Here is a 21,749-nt window from a genome sequence, read left to right as displayed (position 1 = left end):
ATGATTCTAAATAAATGCACAAATTCAAACACACACAATCAGATAACACCCACATTGCAAGATTTGATCTAAAAGAGTAGAAAAATAAATAAATAAATAAAAACCCTCAGTTCATGCCAACCTCACTGCCTGTTACCATGACAACCACTCACGGACCCCTGGCGGGCACCCTTTACAGTCTGATCGGTGGAATGCCCTGTAGTGTCTGCTGTGCTGTTCACCGCTGACACACCCAACATCTTGCCCACCAGCTAAGGATCCAAAGAAAAGGGGGATGACGACGGAAGAAAGGAGGGGAAAAGCTGATGAACGCCAACCAGCATCACATATGTGGGCTCAGTTACCCTGCAGTGAATCACTACAGCATGAAGCAGATATCAAGCGAGCCACTCTGAACAACAGGAGCAGGTGGTATTAGTGGCGATATGGGCCAGTGTGAGGGGAGGAGGGCATGGCAAGCAAAGGCGATGACAGGGCTCCCTCTACTGGACGAAAAAGGGACGTGCTACAGCTGCAATGTGCAGCTGGGTGCCCGCTCATATCTTGCAATGCAACAAAAAGCATCCGAGCTTTGAAAGTTGACAGACATTCATAAACATCTGCATGCTTTTATTTCAAACGACTCATTTTGGAGCTAATCTATATCACATTACATACTGAAGATATTATGTAGTGAGCGCTTAAGTAATCAGTTAAAATGAAACTGCCTGGAGACAAGTGACAAAAGCAAACTGACAAACAGTTTTTTGTTATCCTACACAAGGACACTTCACATTAGACAAAACACAGGGCTGTACAAATATTATTGCACTAAAGAAATGGCCCCATTCCACAGTATAACAATACGATGCCCCTCCCTGTCTATGCGTAACATTTCTAGGTCACCCAGGCTGTCACACTCTGTGAGGACAATCTGATATTTCCCAACCTGGGGAATAAGTAAACACCCACGACATGCCAATGCGCTTGGACGAAGAACGTGGTGTATGTGAGTCAAACAATAGGAAAGCGTGGTTCAGCAAAGTAGGAGACACACCTGAGCTTCTGCCAAGGGAAGTGCATGTGCATGTTTGCTCCGCCCTTCCAGCATTACATACACATCATAACACAGTACAAACTTAAACGATGGATAATTAATGAACTAAATTTTACAACATACACGTCTCCCTTAAGAGAGCCCCTGTTTTGGTACAGCCCAGTACCCCCCAACACAGTCCAGTCAGATGGAATATTCCTGGGTAATCCCATTGATGTTTCAGGGGGTGTCTTTCCACTCCTGTTATTCACACTGTGTGTCACTAGTGGAGACTGTACCAAACCAGAATTAACCCCTTTGTTGACCCCTGTACGTTTGATCTAATGAAATGTATGTGTGCGTTTGTGTGTCTAAGCTTTATGGTTATACTGAATACTTGAGAGGCAATCCGAAAGTCATGCTTTGTTGTTAGAAGGCGATAAAAGCGGGTAATAAAACAGGCAGTAGGTTAAAGGCAATAAAACAGGCGGGCGTTTGTTAAAGCAAACAGGAATATGATAGCGAACACTATTGAAAATCGGTCAGCTGAAGACAAACACGCACTCGCACACACACAAGCAGCTGAGGGGCGCTTGTTTCAGAGCAGAAGCGGTCACATTCCAGACAGCACACGTGCCCCGTCACTGTATGTGCTGCTCGCTGAACAAATAAATATACTCCTCCAGCCTCTGTGTCTTTACAGGTGGCATCATAAGCCTACGCTGCTACTTCTGTGTGTGTGCGTGCGTGTTTATGTGCACGCACATTACAGGGTTGATGATGGATGGTTTCCTGTGTTGGCATACGTATCAAACACATCAAGAACATCTTGTTGAGAAAGATAGAGTCTGGGTATGTAAACAAAAACATTTTTAACTAAGTGTGCGCAAGTGTACTGTTACATTCATGCCCTCATGAACGTGTGTGGGAGTCGGAACAGGAAATGGCCAGGATGTGCAGAATTCCTGATTTCCCTACTGGCAGGAAACTCCAGCTGTCCTTTGGGTTATTGGGGATGAGAGGGACTTATGGGTAAGAGGAGGAGATCGTGGTGCTGAGGCTACGATCCAGAAGGCTCCACCTTTACAGGTACTTGGTGTATCACTGTAGATGACTCACAAAACCAAACCAAGTTTGCATCATTCATATGACATTGTAACAGTTGACTTGGCTCCACAAAGAGCCCTTTGGTCAGAGACATATCTCATCGGGAGGGGGTTTCCCAGCATGACATCATGGCTGGCCGGAGGCAGAGGAAGAGGAAATGGCCAAATTAAAAAATGGGCATACATTGTGTTTGTCTATTCTCTGAGGTCCTTCAATTTGTAAATACAGAAGCATTAAATGAGTTGCCCCTCAGGAGCTTGAACAGCTGTGTTAAAACAGCAATCAGCCTGCGGATCTTCATATCTCACACACACACACACACGCACGCACGCACACACGCTGTGGGTGTATAGGACAAGAAGAGGAGAGAACGATACTCAAACAGGACTTTGGAAATAGCTCTGGTGCCATCTTTTTAATGGAATAATACAACCTCAGTGGCAGATGCTGCAGCAGGTTTAAGTGAATTACCACCTGAGACCCTGCTTTTAACTTATGGAGCATGACCTGGGAGAGACACCGGGATAAGAGGAAGCTCTCTCTCTGTGTGTGTGTGTGTGTGTGTGAGTGAGACAGAGAGAGAAAGAGAGTGCACTCCTGCAGGCATCACTACTGACTAAACACCCGCCTTGGCCTATACCCCCTTCCTCATCCTGCACGGTCCCCCTTCTCTTGTCTGACCATGACCAGCACTCATCTGTCTCCTCTGACTACTGGGTCACGCAGGGGGACTATGGGTGAAAAGGTCATAGGTGAAAGGTCTTCTCACTGGAGTCTCACTCTGCAGCCTTATTTTGGTACGGTTTTTAAACGAGCGCCGTTCCTGCTGATGCTGCAGTGCCGCCGAAGGGAGATGAAGAGCGAGGGGAAGATGAAAAGTGTGTGCCTCAAACCTCTCTGAATCATAGAGAAAGCACAGAAAGCACCCGGTGGTGCTGAGAAGGATGAAGAGGTGGAGGAGGACATGTCTATCTTTAGACTAAGTCGTTCATATCAGTGTCAAGAGGATTGGGAAAGGGAGCAGAAAGAAGACTAGATATCAAACGGTTGTTAAGAAGAGAACAGTGTCTTGAATAGTTTTCCATAGTTTCTATATCAAGCAGCAAACTCTGAGTCAAATGCTATGCTACTGACTATCAAAAGAAATGAGGGCATAGGTTTCAAACTAGCAACTTCTTCGTCAGCTGTAAAGGCCTAAATTGTGCAAACTGGTTACAGTAAGCACTTCAAGTGGGTTAATGAATAAGAGGGAGTAACCTTGCTGACTTCTCATCACATGACTTGGAATGACTGATGCCGCCTGAGGCCTATTTTCACACCTCAAGTGACAAACAAAGCCAATGGCCCCAGACGCCAGACTAACCTTTGGATCAGCAACAGAAAAATTTCAGGTCAAGCTACGAACAAATGCAATCACACAATTTTTATCCTTTTGGGAAAACACGTCCTCTGCATTTGGACTAGTTCAGAGGCCAGTGTATTGGTCAGTGGTAATGGCCGGCATGTCAGAGAAATCCCATGAGAACACAAGGAGATTAAGGAAAAAACAGAAAATACTTTCAACCCCCCATCCTGCTTGAGACAGAAATGAGAGAAAGTCACACGAGCAATTGGGTGTGACAAAGAGAAGGGAGAGTCCTACATGACATCATAGGTCAGATTAGGTCTCCATGGCTGGCTCCCTCTTAATTCAGTTTGCATGATAGGACAAAGCATTGCTGTTCATTTGGTCGACATCTGGGATGGAGGTTTATATGACTATAATCCACTTGTTATACGAGAATGGAATATTGCAAATCTGTAAAAATGTAAAAAAATATAATAAATATAATACCAGCTTATTTAATCAACACACAAAAGGCAAATAGACTTTCACAGACAACTTCAACACCACCTGCTCTGTTCCTGGTTGATATTCAAATCATGAATTGCTCCCAACATTTGAGTAACAAATAAATCCTTTCACATTTCTATCACACAGGAAATAGGAGGGCTGGGCATTGGAATATGACCTTAGCTGTGTAAACACTGTTGTGGCCAGATACTTCTGCTGCTGGTGACTGACTGGATGTTTCCATCAAGCACTTCTAAATAAGACTATTTTTGGATTAAATACTCCACCTACCCTGTGTCTGTGTTAGTTTTATAATGTTGCAATAAGAACTAATGAAACCAGGCATCAGTGGTTTGGCTGTCATCATTTCCGCCTCGGAAAAACAGTGAAATACACACAAACCTCTAAAACCTCCCTGTCCTCTCAGCTCTTTCCCTCTTCCCTTAAATCATCTTTGAAAGAAAATAACTTCATGCTAATTTCTGACACTTCTCTTCTAAAAATATTCTCAGCGTCACACTTAAATAGGACAATATTTGGAAGAAAAGGGACAGGAAATGACTGGGCTTAGGGCTAGTAAACAACATGGCCATTAAATAAACTCTGTGAACTCTGATGAGGCATGAAGACAACAGTGCAATGGCTCTTGGCCGCAAATAGGGAGTGGGAATTCTTAAGCGTTTAGTGGGACACAAATGCTCGCAGTGACAAGAGTCTCCGGGGGCAGACGCAGACAAAGGCTCAAACCGAGGGAACAAGTTAAACATTTAGCAAACCCATGGCTAGGAATAGCTGTAAACATGGCTGGGCAGCCTGGCTACAATGTGTGCCCCCCCCATACTCTGAATACTGCTGACCGACAGACTCTCGGGAAATTATGTGTGAGAAAAAGCAAGAGGCGGGTGCGTGGGGTCAGTTTGAGGAGAAGCATGTTTAATGGGCCTCTTTGAATTGATGTAACACAGACGGGGAAACTATGAGGCACACCCCAGTCTTTTAAGAGAAAAAGCCATTGTATGACCCTGTACTCAAAAAATAAATGCTTTAAGTATAAACCAACGAAGCCCTAAAAATTCTTTAGACCTTGATATTGCAGCTCTACACCACGATCACCACTATGCAGACTCTGGCTCCAATTGATGTCAACAATGGTGGCACCTGTATCTGGGATATTTTAGCCTGGAAGATGCATTGTTCATCTTTATATAAAGTCTATGATACAAATAAGAATATTTTTTTTATGTCAATTAACTGGTGACAAACTACCTTATGAAAAAAACCTGAAACTGCCAGTAGTTTACAAACTATTAATGACTTAATTTAATATAAACTGAATATATTAAACTCTTGTGCTTCATATTATGCTTTCACAAATGTTCCAGTCTGGTTTTTAATGATCAACGATATACAACCAATACTCAGCTCACCATCTACTGCATTCTCCAATACATAACAAATACATTTAATCTCTTCCTGACCTCCTTGTTTCCTTGTCTCCTTCTCGGGTCATCCCCTTTTTCCCTCAAAGACTATGAATCACCTCTTACACATACATGTGTGTGACTGTCATCATAGCCGACATGGCCCAGGATACTCCAGCTATAAAACACACCATGAAATGACACAGAGTCAGGATATCATAATCACAGCCTGTGTCACATGAGCCAATATACACTTCACCTCTTCACGGCTGCTTAGTTTCAACACCTCTGAGACATAAAACAGATGCAATCTCACTGTGTGAGCGTTATGATAATGGTTATCTCCAGGCTCATGTTTTCAGCACAGTCTAGTCGTTTGCCCACTTCCTTTCCCATCCCTCCTTTCTTCCCTTAAAAGCGCTACACCTAGAGAAGAGCGACGGGGACCAGAAACCAACGTCACTGACTCACGTAGATGTATAAAAGTTAAAAAGTGAAAAGGGGAAATTGGCTGTGAGTTGTGGCAGCAGTGTTGGTGGAAAGAATTCTTTGAAGTTGGGAGCAGCTTGTCTGCCATTATCCAAAGTCTGACTGGGTGTGGTTGACCTGGAGTGGCCACAGACATCTGACGCAAAAAATTACGTAATAGTGTGTGTGTGTGCTTCTTCTGTGAATTAGACATGTAGATGCAGCTTTATAAGGTTGAAGAGGGTTACAGGCTTTTTAGCAACACATTTATAACAAATATCGACATACTGCCCCTCTGCTGTTGATGGTGGGTTTGATGCCTGCACGATCACTAACAACAATCCCTGTTTCATTTCTCGGGACACACAACATAGCTGGCTTTCGTGTTAATGTGCCGTGCTAGCTGTCAACATATCCAACTGCCTCAGCCTCTGCAATTAATGGGATTTGTTGGGTTCTTGTACTCGTACCCATTTTCGATCAACCTTTCAAAGTCCATGAAAATGCAGCAGACTGAATGTAAACACTTTGAAACATGTATCGTTGATGTTTTAGCGTTATACGCTCTCAAACACAATGGGTCAGTCATTGCAATGACTAACAGCTGTCTTAAACATTTTAGGGTGGAATTTGTATTTAAGGAAAAGCTTTCAGGCTGGAATCTAATGATAGTGTTTGAAATTGGCAGCTACATGGTCGAAATATGCTGTTACACTGCCGACTCTGCAATGTGGGGAATTAGTCAGCACAAAAAAAGATAAAATAACAACTGCACCATGTTCTGCAGACTACAGGCTTCTGCAATTAATACAAGGACTTTCTATATTTATTATATTCTCATGTCACATGTCACACAGAACAGCAGAGAAGGAAGCAGGGAAGGACTGTCGGGGAGGAGAGATGGGACTGGTAGGAGGCCAGCGAGGAAGCAGGGAGAGTGATGGAGGGCATGATGGATAGGTACAATGATGGTGGGAGGGGGTCGGCTATTAGGCTGTGAATGTAGGGGAGGCCCTGATGGTCAAAACAACAGCTCCAGTGTCATTAGTCAAGCATGACCAACAGCCTGCAAGCAGAGGAGGACCCCGTACACAAACACACGCACATATGGATCCACAAAAACACACACGCTCACTGAAGCAGAGCGTGACACAGGCAGCCACTGTGGCTTATACAGCCAATTAGGAAGGAGGGGCACAGAAAGAGATGAGGGGGGCCAGAAAGAGGAGAAAGATGAGGAGGGTGTCAGAGGTGGACAGATGGAAAGGGAGTTAGGGGAGGGAGGGAGGGAGAGCAGGAGAAACAGAAGAGAGGCAGTGTGAAAATGCATAGTCACACTAGTGGGTGGTAGGTGTGAGTACTCAGCTATATATCAGAGGGAGCTAAGCTTCAGCTGCCCTGCATCTATTCTAACAGGCATCGCCATGGCAACACATGTGCACATCTCTGTGGATGGACCTGCAGCTATCACAGAGAGCTTGGCATAAATCTTCAGAGATAACAGACATGTGACGTGATGTTTCCACATCCAAGGCCTGCAGGGTGTCCATAAAGGCTTCTGCTGACACCTGACACTGTCATAATAAAAGAAAATTAAAAAATGTGGACAAGACTTCTGGCGCCCTCAATCACTCATTCTCTCTTGCACACAAACAGACAGAGGATGTACGTGCCTCTCTGCTACCCTGCAGGGCAACAGTCCAAATGTGAAATCAATAGTCTTGTCCCTGCCCTTAGGAGTTCAGGTTACATCCACACACACATATATATATGTACACCCACACAGGGGCTCAGGTGGTCTGCTGCAGTGAGTGCTCTCTCACAAACACACTTTTAAACATGATGCAGCACTACTGCAGCAGCAGCAGCAGACAACAGAGTCTGAGTGCTGAGCAGGACTGGCAAGCAATAAAAGCGGAAAAAGATGAGAGGCCAACTGCTCTGCTAAAGTAAAAAGAGCTGAAATCCTGTGAAGTCAAATTATTTTAGTTTTGTTTAGTTTTAGTTTTGTAGAAAGGATGCTAATTTGTGTCTGGTTCACCATCAACGTGCAGCTCTACAGAATGGTTTGTGTTTAAATCTAGGACACAGGACCAAAGTATTCTTTCACATCTTTGTCACTTAATAATTCCAGACTGTTTGTGTTTTCAAAATATCTAAGTGTGGCACAGTTAGATTGAGAGTTAAGTAGATTTGCCTCCATGGAAACTGTCAAACCATCTCATCCTGGATAAATAAAATCATTATCTGCCAAGAGAAAGAACTTTTCATAATTTTTTGCTTGGTCTATCCGAACAGGGGGTGCATCTGCCACCTGTTAGGGAATACAAAGCACAGTAGGCAACACAAACACACACAATTGGACGACCTGTGTGTGCAAAAAGCACATTCCTGCTGCAACAAGCCAGCCGTGTGCAATGTGTCCTACCTGAAGGCAAAGAGAAACACGTATGCATCACATATCACAAGCAGCTGAGCATGTCTTCCCCAGTTGTTTACTACAGTTCCCATCTCCCCCCTTGCTCAGCTTAAGTGACTGAGGCGCTTCATGTGAGGCTGAATGTGAAGCAAGTGTCCAAGTGTGTGTTTGTGTGTCTCATCAGACAGACACACAAAAAAATGTGCCAGTCTGTTTCCTGCCACACCACCCCCCCAGCATTCCTGCTGTGCCAACACTGCTATCCTTCCAAATGTGGAATGCATGCATGCACCCATGCACAAGTTAACGCACACATGCACACACACTTAATTTTCCAAAGATCCTTGTGGCTGCAAGGAACTACAAGGGGGGGATCATTTCAAGGACAGTCTGTTTTATGAAAGTCCAAATGCTTGAATGAAACAGTTGCTATGGTAACCACATCCCAGAACAATGACATGTAAGCCGATGCCTCGCATGTGTGATGTACACGCTGAACAATATTGACGGCCCAGTGTCAAAGTTAGTGAGCATCTCTGCTTGACAACCTCTCATTGAAGAACACGACAGTTACAGCTGCCGTCCACAAACACACAGCTATAATCTTCAACAAACTCCCAGAGACACAAGCATCCTGATACATCCTGAAACTGTTTGAGTCCAGGGGAGCAGGCTTCCTTCCCTCAGGCTCTGTCACCACTGGGGTCCCAGTTTTAAAGTCCATGCCACATCCTTGCAGCAGTTTTTTTTTTTTTTTTTTTTTTTTAACACATCACCGGTTGGTTTTCCAAAATGAAAACAATCCAGTGTGAGTCTGGGCCTTTATCCATTTACATTTTCCATTAGGTCTTGTCCTGGGTGCGTTTTTTTTTTTAAACTAGTACCAGACAGAGACAAGTTGATGCTGTAAAAATGCATTTCAAGTTGCCATCAATTGCTTAATTTCTAAAACAGCATGTCAGCGTCTCTTGTTTAAAACCTTTTGAGTCTCTGGGGCCGCAAATTCAACGCAGATCTGTGATGGTTGGAGAATAAAAGGTTCACTGAATGGAGCATCTTGTTGCTACAGACCACAGCCGTGGCTCACCCTCACATGGTTCCACTTTAGTCTGGAATTATCTCCTTTGGCAAAAAAGACTCTCCCCTGACAAGATCCTGAAAGGGTTGACTCCTCTTTCATTTGGCTTTGATTTACAAGGCCTCCCGACTGAGGTTTTGATGAGGGGGGTGAGGCCTCCTCTCGACACTCCACCAGCTCACGAGTTACCTCTTTTTTTTCTTCACACAACAAACACACGGATCCACATTGTCAACTCACTTAAGATTTGAAAGCAATGAGATGACAGATGATAGCTGGTTTGAGCACATGATGTCTTACACATGCATGTCAGAGGCATTTGAGACCAGCTTAAATATAACTTCCCTGCTGTACAGCTAGTTACAACAGCAACTGGTGTCAAAATAATAATCTCTGTGGTATTTTGCAAAGAAGGTTTGCGAGGCTTACGTCAATGCCACCATTTACTCACTCCGGTTGGAAGTCTTACCTCTGAAGTGACTTGATCTCCTTCCTTTTGAGGTTTAAGGTCAGACAAATCCTCCACTCCACTTCCCGACCGGGTTCTTTATCCCCTGGAAGTAAGAGAGAAAGGAAGAACAAAATCAATCATGTGTTAATTGGTGTGAATATTTGTAGCTGCAGTAGCAAAACACAACCCCTGCTTTGATCGGCCCATCCAAGGCCATTCGGTCAAACGTGTGGATGCACGGTGTTTGCTCTCACTGCACTGCAGAATTCAGGGAATTGGCAGTTGGCAGCTGGAGGGGAGCAGACTGATTTCACTGTCACAAGAATGCAGAGGATTAACTACGGAGGGTGCTTGAGTGCAGAGACTTAACTAAGCACAGACACAATGACACGCACAGCCAGAAAGACACTTATCGCACAGCTCTGAAAGCAATCAAGTGCAATTCTCACTTCTCTATAAAGTCTCTTCGTTGTTACGGCATAATTAAGAACACGATGTGTTAGCTGCAGAGACCGTCTTCATGTGAATACAAAGCCTTGCAGACCCACACACATAGTCCGCTTAGCAAGCATGCTAACCACCACAGGCTAATAATTTGAGTCAGAGCAGAAACTCAAACCTTGTCAAAACTTACTCGCATATTATCTGTGACTCACCGGACTCCACTAGGTCTCAACAACGCTGACCAGCGTTAAAACATTTCAGCGAGTCATCAACTCAACACCGACTCACACCAGCATCACCTTACTTTATCTAAAACAACTTGAATGCTGAATCATAGTCTGGCAATAAAATAGAATAAAGTCACGTCAGGTTGTAATGCGATGAGCTGGACGGATAATATCAATTTGACGATTTGTTTATGGTGTGTGTGTGTTTACTTTGCCACTTCCTCGTAGTGTGTTTACTCTGTGTGCGGGGTAGGCAGCTGATGTTGTGGCTAACTACGAGGAGGCTTTTCCCACTGGCCTCAGCTGTTCTGTTCTTCAACAAAACAACTGTTGTTCACCCACAGCATGTGGCCCTTCCCCTGGTGGAAGAAAAGTGTGTGAGTGTGTGTTTTCACAGCAAATAGATTCTTGTAACAAGGAGAGTGTCAGAAAGAGCACAGGTTTGTGTGTGGTTGTGCACACACAAGGTATCCATACATGCGTGTTTAAAACACAATTGCCTGCTTGGATTACAGGTTCGCCCCCCCCCCCACCACCACCACCATCTCTCTCTCTGGTGTAATTTGCACACAGTTAACGTGTGATATCACTCAGTCAACACGAGGCCATAGAGCAGGTGTGGCAGTGACACATGGGTCTGTGCAGCTGCAGGGAACACAGTTGCTGCAGTCACAACAGCACACAGGTCGACAGCAGCTGCTGTTCGGAGCTGAAAACAAAGGCAGGCCTGCAACACATGCACAGATAAACATGACTGACTTTCTACCACAGTTTGAACAAAGAGGGAGAGGATGACGTTTCATTTTAAGCCTTAAATCAAACATGACACATTTTCTCTAACGTTTCCCCTTCAAAATGAGCCCATGTGAGAATAACATTTTCTTGGAAAATTCACAGTGAGCAAGTGATGGTGTTGATTTAAGTTTTTCATGTGCAGCATGAGAATTTATGTCATGTCCTGCCTCCTGCTGCTCTACCCAGACCCCACCTGATTGTTCCAGACATTTGGTTGTTGCTGTGAATGCATCTGACCCAGAAAATCTCCTGCATCTTCACATGTGAAAGGCAAACTCAGGAAAATATCCAGACCCAATTTTCAGGTTTTTTCAGCAGGGTCATTAGTTCTTGCTAAAAACTTGCATGTGTATGAGAAGTAGAAGTGCTCAGATACCTGTTTATGGAGCCTGCCCTGGAAACAATATTTCCCTTGTGACAGCTCTGAGGCGACTGTGGGCACGACAAAAAAAACATACAACTGCCCAAAAGGTGCCCTGTGTGTCGAAGTTTTTACAACGCTTGGTTTCAACAGACTTTTTTATGTGGCCTAGACTGGTGCCCCACTTCAACTACAGACCAAGGGGAAACACAGGACCTATGCAGAGGACACAGGTGTGTCCTTGTCCAGTTACCCCCCCCGTCCCCATTTATGGCAAAGCTTTGGGGTGGCTCATTTCCTGTAAGGGCAGGAAGTGGGAAGGAGGGCAGGGGGCGGTGATGATGTCACAGCAGGAAAAGAAAGACAGGATTGTTGTAGGGAAAACCCAGCGAATGAGTAATCAGGAATCAGACAGAGCCACATGCACAATATATTTGTCAAACATATACTGTATATGGTGCTTTAGCAGACAGTAATAAATGGACTAGTAATGGTAAAATCAAATAAAATATCTTCAATATTCTTTCACAGTATAATTAATATAAATGATACGAGTTATAAAAAGCTGGGTTTTTGATAAATTAAGAGTGAGACCACACAGTACAATCCAATCTGATAAAATGGCAAGGTCAGCTTATTTGTTTGCACATTATCTTACACAGGTCATTGTGCTCTATAGAAAGAAATTATTTATATGTGTACAGATCAGAAGCATAAAAACATTTAATAAGGGTAAAACATTGCAAACTGTACCACACTACAAACAGTAACCATAGTTATATCAAAAAATTAAATAACATAATCATTCAAGGTAGTGAAAAAGTATTGTATTACTATAACACTATATAATATTACTGTAATATAACACTGCAGACAACATACAACAATACACTAATCTATAAACAGAGAGCTCTTGAACCTATCTGCACAAAAAAACATCGACTCCACGCTACAGTGACGAAACACAGGCTACAGATAAATCAAGAAAGATGCATTCCTCTCATTCTTGTGTTGCTGCACATCTGGAAATGTGATGCATCTCTATGATATGGCGAGGCAAAGATCATTCGACGTGATAATCTGCTAGTGACCTCCGATTCACAACACGAAACATATCTGCTCCCTAATTCAACACTGATCTGTACAACAGTGGCTGGATGCAGCGAGATTTATTGATCGGAAAATGGCAAACAGCATCTTAATCCGGTTTCAGAACAAGGTGAGGCCTTATCAGTCACCCTGAACGTTCTTGTTAGGGCACCGAGATACAGCATCAGTCAGCTGACAGATGGACCTCTACAAAACCCATTCTCACAGGGAAGGCGCATTAGTATTGATCAGTCTATTGCTTTTACACCAAGTCAGGTGCCACTCAAAAGAAGCAATCCTTCCACACCCCCTTCAAATGTCAAATCTCAATAAAGGAAATCATACATAGGAAAACTGAGTGTCTTTATTAGCTCAAACCTGTGGTGAGGGTGTCACAGAAGAGCTCTGCTGTTTCCACTCAAACACAGTGACGTCTGGTTGCAATTACAAGGAGCTGATCTCCCCTTCTCAGTGGGATTCTCCACAGTCCGTGCAGTGAGCACATGGCTCTGGAAAAACCACACATGGTGGGAATTATGGAATAATGCTGCATCAGGAATGTTCCCACGATGGCCAGTGGGGTCTGATGGGGGTCCCCGGTGGGGTTCATGGGTAATGTAACACACACATACAAACTTACATGATCAAATGCCTCTTGTGTTAGTCCACATTTGGACCCGTTGCTCTTGTGTTTTGTCCTTTTTGTTGCAGCATTTTTTAACCTTTTCCTTTATCCGTATTAGAAGTAGTACCACGACTCATTAGCACAGCTTGCACAAAGCTAATCAGCTTAAAGACAGAAATCAAATCGCACATCGCATTCACGCCGTTTCATTCTGTAACAGCAGTGAGGGGTAAGGGATCAAGCTGGCTAACCGTAAATATGCTAATGACCCTCCCCACAGCATTAAAGTTGGTCATGGTGCCAAACTCGGGGGCAGATCTCGAGTCAGTCACCGAGTTGCCTGTGTGGCACGTGGACCGAAATAATCAGGAATCACTAGAGAGTGACAATCAGCGGAGCAGAGAGAGCTTAGCAAGCTACTCAGCCACTAACTTAACTCAGTCAATAGGGGCTTGGGCTCAGTGGGAGAGCTGCAAGGGTATTAGTCAATGAGATCTGGCAAGAGTCAGCGGCAAAAGCACGCACATGCACACACACAGAGCACTATTTCGTGAGATTAAGCCTGAAGGTTTGAGCGACAGACAGGGGATTCTCTCCCAAAAAAAAGTGTCAATCCACTACTATGATGGCGCGCACGGCTGTTTTCCCTTGGATTCTCTTTGCGCTGTCTGAACCTCCCACATTCCTTCAGTGTGCTGCATGAACCCTGATGTTAAAAAGAAGAAGAAACCGGAGAATCCTGGCAGCATCAGTCTGTACAGTAAACGCGGAGCACCAGCTTGAAGCCAAATGTTGTGAAATAAGTGCAACTTGTGGACACTGATGGAGGAAAGCGAAGGATGACCTCAGTGTTTCCAAACCTTTTTTATTTCACATGACATCAGCAGCACAGAGGAACACTTTATTGGGTCTCATAAACTTGTCTCTCCTTCGCTCTCCTCCTCCTCTCACCCTTTAACATGATCACCCTCTTTCTCACAGGTGTCCCTCCACTTCCCCTTGACTTTTTTCTGGCAGTCAGCTCGGTTTGCAGAGTCACCGGTGACATGGCGATGTGCGTCGAACCTTGTGGCTCTTGGCTTGGGAGGCACTGAGCGGGCAATGTGACAAGGGCGGGCTGCTTTCCAGGCCCTCTCGTTTCCACTGCTTGAGGTTTCACCAGATGCTGCCTGGAGAGCGTAGCTACATGAGCAACTTTCATGATTATGGGTTAGATCGTAGTTAAAGATCTGAGGAGGGGGAGTAGGCTAAAGTGCAAATTTAATGACAAAACAAGACATTTCAGCGCTAGTTTGTGGTGTATTGCTTGTTCAAAGCATAAAATGAAAACAAAAACTGTTGGATCTTCAAATCACATAGGGATGAGTCTGTTTTTGCCGTGAATGTACGTGATTTAAGAGAATCCTTCTGGGGCTACAATTCAAGAAGATGACAACTTAAGTCCAGTGTATCCTCAGGTCTGGAATCTATTTTCCATGCATGCCAAGATATTTGTTTGTTTCAATGATTCAGACACATAACACTGCTTCTGTAACCACACACACAAACACGACACCCCCAACACTGAGATGCCAGGAAGGAACGCTGTAATCACTGCATCCCTGACATTTTCTGATAATGTCACTTGTGTTAGTGTGTACACCAAGAAGCAAATAAAAGTGAATCCTATTGAATGTAAATGGTTAGAGAGCCATTGTACAGGGGTCACCTATACATTTTAGGCCAAGAGGCAGGCTTTTCACAGTAGATGGAGGGGAAACAGTGGGGTTAAATGTATTTTTATCCGTGTGTGTGGTGTGTTTCTCCCTCAAACCCTTCCTATGCTGGACTGTAAGTGTTACCAGAGACTGCAAAAACAAAAAAGGCAAACAAACACAAACAACCCTGCGCACACAGACACGCAAACTGCTGTTATGTTTTCATGAGAGCCGGCTGAACTCAGATCAGACAGGGAACAGAGAGGACACAGGAACTGCTCATGTTTACCCCAGACTGTAAGCATGGCTGTGATCTGCTGCAAAGGACAGGGGATTCTGTTGATTTCAGTTAAGGGTGCATAATAGTGCATGTGGAAGCAATATCGAGAGTAGCAAATTAATGAGCTTTCTCCTTGCCTATGGAATTCTTAGATCCATCCATTCATACGTACATCACCCCCAGTCAATACTGCACATTTTGTACACAGTGGCTGCAGCGGCCAGGCACCGCATGTGCATTTCCTGTGAATTAGCACTTTGTGTTCTCATAACAATATTCCCTCTAAAGCACTCTTGCCTGCCTATAGCATTTTGTGTGCCCTCCATTATCCGTGGCCCACTTCTAAAGGCTGTCCATCTTCGCAGACGTGCCGTCCCATCCATCAACCTGTCCCAAGACTTCTGCGGTGGAGCAAAGTAGCTGTACTTTGCCGTGGACATAGAGAAAGAAACACAATACCATAAATCACCTCCTCGGCTCCACCCTCTCCTCGCTGATATCTGATGCGACTGCAGGAATTCTGGTTGAGAATTCCCACTGGGATGAGATTCCCTTTCCCCACCTTGGATGTTCAGATCAATTTCAGGGTGATTACCCAACTGTGGGTGACTTAACTGAAGGATAGGAGCACAAAAAACACAGCAAAGCGCCTGGAGGCATTGCAGCAGTCACAGGTGCTGATCATGCGGACTGCATGACTAAGAGCACCAGTTCCACCACAGAGCTCATTTTTACAGCACCCTCCATTTCCTGTCTCCTGCACTGTTGAATTAACAAAGACCCCTGACGGCACGGAATGAAACAGACCTTCTATAATACAGTAGCAACCAGGCGATGAGAGTCAGCCACCTGCCACTGTCAAAGTCACACTGATTAATAGCTGCCTAAGCCGCTTAAACAAACTGTTCAGTGAAAAGCAGCAGCAAACAAAAGAGACAGCTAATGAATGAATAATACAACAGGTTGGAAATGTATCATAACAGATTAGATCAAATGTAGGAAAACAAGTAATGGAAGAAGTAGTGTGTAAATACAGGCTGAAAATTTGAAGCGATGCCCTATTGGTTAAGAAAAATAGCAATTTTTAATGTTGGGCTCAATTCTAGACCCCCGTTTTTTTTCCCAGGTGCTGACTTATAATTACACACATGGAAATCCTACATTCAAGACAGAGACAGATCAGTTTCTACAATGACAGTAGCCAAAATGGGCCAAAATACAATGCAGCCAGAATAAGAGGACGAGAGTAAAGGGACAGAACTATCACTTTTTATCTACTCCGGGAGAAAACGTTCACCGCCCACTGGCACAGATATGAAAACTCACATGGCAAGGAGATCCGATTGTAGGTCAATCATCACCGTTAGTATCTTTCGTTGTCTTTGTAAAGCGGTGTGTCTCCCGGTGCGCTTGAACGAGGACCGAGATCATGCCCTCCTTCTGCCTACTCCGATCAGCGCTGCAGGCGGAGCATAGACGCTGCCTCGTCCTTACACTGATACAGCTTGAGCGAATGATCCAGCAAGGGAACGATTCAACACGCCCCCACATGGTTGTACGTGGTGTTGGTGAAAAAGTCTCCCTTGTAGAGGACCAGAAATCAATCATCACACAAGAGAAGGCTGCACTATGAAGCTTTAAACAATTAATTTCCTGTAATTGAGGGCATTTATGAAAGTTTCTAAATGTGTATGAAAAGGCCAACAGGAAGAGCAACATGCTATATGGAAGAGGCGAGGCTTTGGAGGCCACAGACGGGCTGGTTCACCATTTGTCTTTGTTTCCAAATGGCAGGGGCAGCTGCCGCCAAAGGTCAGCAAAATGTTACCAGAACAAGGCCCTATACAAGCAGGGACCATGTGCCTGCGACAAGTGGGGGGGGACACACCCAGGTGGAATGACACACAGCTACTTTCTCTCTCGCGTTCATTCACATACACACACACACCCATCTAGTCTGGCATCATGAGGCCGAGCCCTGGTGCAGCTGGTGGCCTTTATATTCTCCAGTCCCCCAACCTGAAGCCCAAGACGCTCCTATCACTGTGGAAACATCAGGTTACACTCTCCCCCCCGGCGTTCCATCAGTGTGCCTCTGAAGGCTGCGTTTGAAGTGCCATCCTCCCATCCCGTGCTCTCCACCTTTACCCACCTACGCCCACGGCGGCTGTAACACAACCTGTAAACTTACACCGACCACCATCGCCGCCCCCCCAGCCTCTCGTCTTTGGAGCTTTTGTGCAGGAGTCTTATGCCCACAGACAGGGGTTGGGATGGATGGGCAGAGGTCAGACATGGCAGCTCGCACAGCAGAGCCAGGAAAGCGCTGACAGACGGACAGAGCACGCACACACGCACACACACACACACACTAACACACACTAACACACACACACACACACACACACACAAACTGAGAATAGCTTTCAAATCCCTCTTCGAACATACACAGTCTCTGGGGATCATTCCTCAAGTCCAAAATTTCACTGACAACTGTTTTTCAAATCTAATCAACTTACATCCCGAGGAAATCAAGCGTAGAAAAAAATGGAAGCGAAGGAATGAAAGGAGGAAAGCAGATGGGTTTTTCTTCTTCTCCCATTCCACGTTTGGCAAAACAAGACGAGAGTGGATAAATGAGAAAACCATGTTACTGGTTATGTATTTAGAGCAAAATATATGTATATCCCTCTCTTCCCTTGGTTCTCTGTTCTATAAGAGCGGAAGGGCAAAATGTGCTTTTAAACAGGGGCAGTGAACTGACTGACACGCTCTGTTCGCACATATGTTTTAGCTGTGAGGCTAGAAACGTAATCCATGACTGAGCTGAATGCAGCGGCTTCAGGTTAATTCAGATGTTTTGTATGATCTCATAACATAACATGAAGTGCAGCATTATAAACTGCATGTCCTTACTCTCTACCTTTCGATTTGTATGATTGCCTTTACAGAGCACTGATGCTGAAAAACTTGTGCGTTTGCTTCAACTACCTGTTGGAAATGAGCCACAGCCCTTAAATAAACTCAAAAACATGCATCTTGTCAAAAACAGCAGATATTTTCTTTACATTTTCCATAACCAGTATGACCATTAATATTCTTAAAAAAACAACATTCATAATTGGACACAGCACAGGAAACCAAGCCACAGTATAACAATGCCCAAAAGGAACAAAAACAAAGCATAAGTGGGGTTTCCAGATGTGCTTTGGGGCATTGTACATTTTCTTTCATCATCTTGTGTCTCTGAATAGGCAGCTGCTGAAATCGGACTCCAAGCTGCCGCTATTTTCCTCTTGCAAAAAAACATAACAAGCTTTAAAGGCGTCTGCCTGAGGGTGAAGGGGGCGACCAGAAGGCCACTGGTTATTTTCAACCCATTGACTGCAAGGCAAGGGAAAGGGTCGCATTGTTGCTGCGCTGTCTCGATGCCTAAAATAATGTGCTTCTCGTCTGGTGCTTTGTGGGTGCAAATCGAGCGTGCCCTGGGGGACACAGAGGGTCTATTATAATGCCACAGTGTGGGGAACAAAAGACAGGACAAGTGGCTTCTTAGTGGCTTTTTTGGAGCACATTTTGTTTGTTTTGCTGTATTCACCCTTCAACTGAAGAGATACAGCTAAATATCGGTTATTACCGATTATTTTTTCCTTCTATGGTTGGATTTTGATCAATCAATGGTGCTTTTAATGAGGGTGAATTGAGTGTTTTTTAACCAGAACCTCAGAAATGTTGTTTTGCCTCATTTGGTCTCCATGAGGTCTACTGGTCCTGAAAAGGTCTGTGTTTACGCACACCTGAGGGTTTCACTGCTAATATTCTTTGACAGCCTAACCAAAACCTAATCATCATTCACATCTTAATTTTAACCTTAGGGTCTATGTTTAAAGGGATAGTTCACCCAGAAATGGAAATCCCCTCATTATCTTGTCACCACTATCCCACGGGAGGGGTGGGTGACACCACAAGAGCAGTACTGAGGCATTTTATGTTTTTTCTGTTGTTTTGTTTTACATTTGAAGTGTTTACTTTAACTATGTTGGATTTGGCTGCAAACCTGTTTACCCCTGATAACTCCAAAAGTGTTTTGTGGACTCAAACACTTAACCTTCCTCTCCATCGACACAGTGGTGGATAGATAATGAGTGAATGAATGAGTCATGTTAAGATTCCTATTTTTGGTCCCACGCACAGCATGCAACATGCAAACATCGGGAAATTTGACCTCTGTATTTAACACATCCGTGTGAACGGAGCACACACAGAACACAATCCACACAGTGACCACACACGGAACAGTGGGCAGTCATGAAGGCGCCCGGGGAGCAATTGGGGGGGTTTGGTGCCTTGCTCAAGGGCAGTGCCCAGTCTCCAACTTCCGTCCATGCTGGACTTGAACCGACCACCCTCCGGTTCCCAAGCCAAGTCCCTATGGACTGAGCTACTGCCTCCCCTAATGTTGCTGCCTCCCAGTCATGTTGGGGTGAACTCACCCTTTAAGCAGAAAAAAACCAACACACATACACAGTTGTCTGTGTGAGGACCTGGGCCCATGTGGGAGAGTCAGCCAGACAGTGGCATGGTGAGCAGCTCCTCTACACAATGACCTTTGAACCTGACGGTCAATGGAGGGGTCATCATCTAGCCTGTGTTACTGTCTGGGAGGGAAACACTGCATCTGAGCTCCCTCCAGTTATTTGCATGATTTGCATGTAAACACAACATATGTTTGTGCAGTAACTTTCCCACCAGGATTCACTGAGGAGGTTTTTTAACCATGAACAGCTAAAAACACTGCAGAGTTAGCTCGATTAGCATGGGGTGGGTGTTAGCATTGAACTGGTGATGGCCACTGGTCAGACTGGCTGCTGGTGATCTGCTGCCGGCGTCATCATCCAACAAAGGGGATTCAAACCCCGCTGCGAAGAAGGCAGCGAATGACGAGCTCAACCAAACCACACTCACAGAAATGAACATTTATCTCACATGGCATTTAGAGGCGTAAATAAAGAGGGTGTTCCCGTGAGATGTAGGAACACAACCGCGACAAAACCATCGGCCATTACCCGGAGGCTGCTGCCGCTGCACAGGGTGGAGACTATATTCATCCCTGGAGCTGGATGCAGAGGAGGGGAATTAAAAAGACCTCCACCCGGACACAGGGTTTGGCTTTGGGGCCAAATGCACCACAACAATGGGCTCACGTTCAAATGTAAAGCTCCTTCTCCCCCCTCCCCAAAGAAAAGGGCTTGTTCGATGGCCGCAATGAGGGGGACATGCAACCCCCCCACCTCTAACAACACATTTATTACCGCACATTGAGCTTGTTTGTGGCCACAAACATCCACTTTTCCCTGGGTACAAAAATCTAAGATGGGTGGGCTGTCCCGTCGTTAGCATCCTAAACTTGCAAATCCCCCCACTGCGGGACAGACAAATGATTATCTTGGCATTTATACGTGTTGACATTTCAAGTACGAGTGTGTAATTCGTGTGGAAAAGACAAATAAAGGTGTGAGGTGGTCTTTAAAAATGAAAAACGTACTCACAGGGAAAATGAGACTCACAAAGAGGAGGCTGCGTTTTCCAACGGGAGCGAAATCTCCCTCCAGCCCTCGGATGGAGGAGAATAGCAGAAAAGTCCCGGCGGTTTAAGTGTGTTTATCTGTTTTTATAAAGATGTGAGTTAGTTTAAAAACAGCCCGTTGTCTTCATGTCTCCACACGCTGCCTCGTCCCGTCGCCTTTTCCCATTCTTCCCTCCCGGAGCTGAGCAGCGAGGAGCTGATGAGGAGCTCCGTCGTTTCCTGTCCAGCCCCGCTGCCTTCACGGCCCGTGGGAAATAACGACACTTCTCAGGGTTGATCTGGGGAGTACATTGAACTGAGCTGATCACACTTATTTAATTTTAAGTATTTTATTTTAATTAGCTGGAGAGAAAAAAAAAAAATCACACACTTCATTTGGTTTCTTCAGAAGATAAGATAATCTTTTGTTAGTCACCATTACTGCCTATGTCTGCTATTCCCTCTCTAATAATAATCATCATAATGAGAAAAAGACAAAGAGGAGGAAGAGGAAGATAAAGATAAAGAAAATGATATCGATAAAATGTTCCTGTCAGTCGATATTGATGATTAGCACTATAAATGTCACATTACTGTTATTTGTTTATACATTGGTGGGTTAAAACTCTTTATTATGAGTGAAGAATAACAAACATTTCATTAAAAAAAATGAGATCTGAGGTAGAGCAATCATGTAAACCTTTAATATATAGTTAAATTATAGAAAATGAAACCCTCACTGTGCTTTCATAAAGAATATGCTTTATTTTGGATTTTTGTTATTTCTATTAATGAAAATGTCATTGTGTTTATTAATGATTTACGTTATTTCCAAGCCCTAATATTTATTACTATTATTCATTTAAGAATCT

At 44.4% G+C, this 21,749-nt stretch overlaps 1 protein-coding gene across 7 annotated transcripts in view; it reads right to left on the bottom strand.

Annotated features, from left to right (window-relative positions):
* Positions 1 to 21,136, bottom strand: part of raph1b (Ras association (RalGDS/AF-6) and pleckstrin homology domains 1b) — a 37,583-nt gene extending 16,447 nt beyond the window's left edge. For 6 of the 7 annotated variants that reach the window (XM_069520724.1, XM_069520729.1, XM_069520726.1 and 3 more), the window contains exons 1-2: positions 20,861 to 21,136; positions 9,812 to 9,896 (exon numbers count right to left, since the gene is read on the bottom strand). The gene's annotated coding sequence lies outside the window, so the exon portion shown is untranslated. Of the gene's footprint in view, positions 1 to 9,811; positions 9,897 to 16,637; positions 16,793 to 20,860 lie in introns of those variants that run through there. The other variant, XM_069520725.1, reaches the window with a different exon arrangement.
* Positions 21,137 to 21,749: the final 613 nt, after the last annotated feature.

Source organism: Paralichthys olivaceus, chromosome 24, assembly GCF_024713975.1.
Source record: "Paralichthys olivaceus isolate ysfri-2021 chromosome 24, ASM2471397v2, whole genome shotgun sequence".
Taxonomy (NCBI): Eukaryota; Metazoa; Chordata; class Actinopteri; order Pleuronectiformes; family Paralichthyidae; genus Paralichthys; species Paralichthys olivaceus.
The sequence above is the reverse complement of the archived record's forward strand: the minus strand, read 5'-3'. Positions and strand labels throughout refer to the sequence as shown.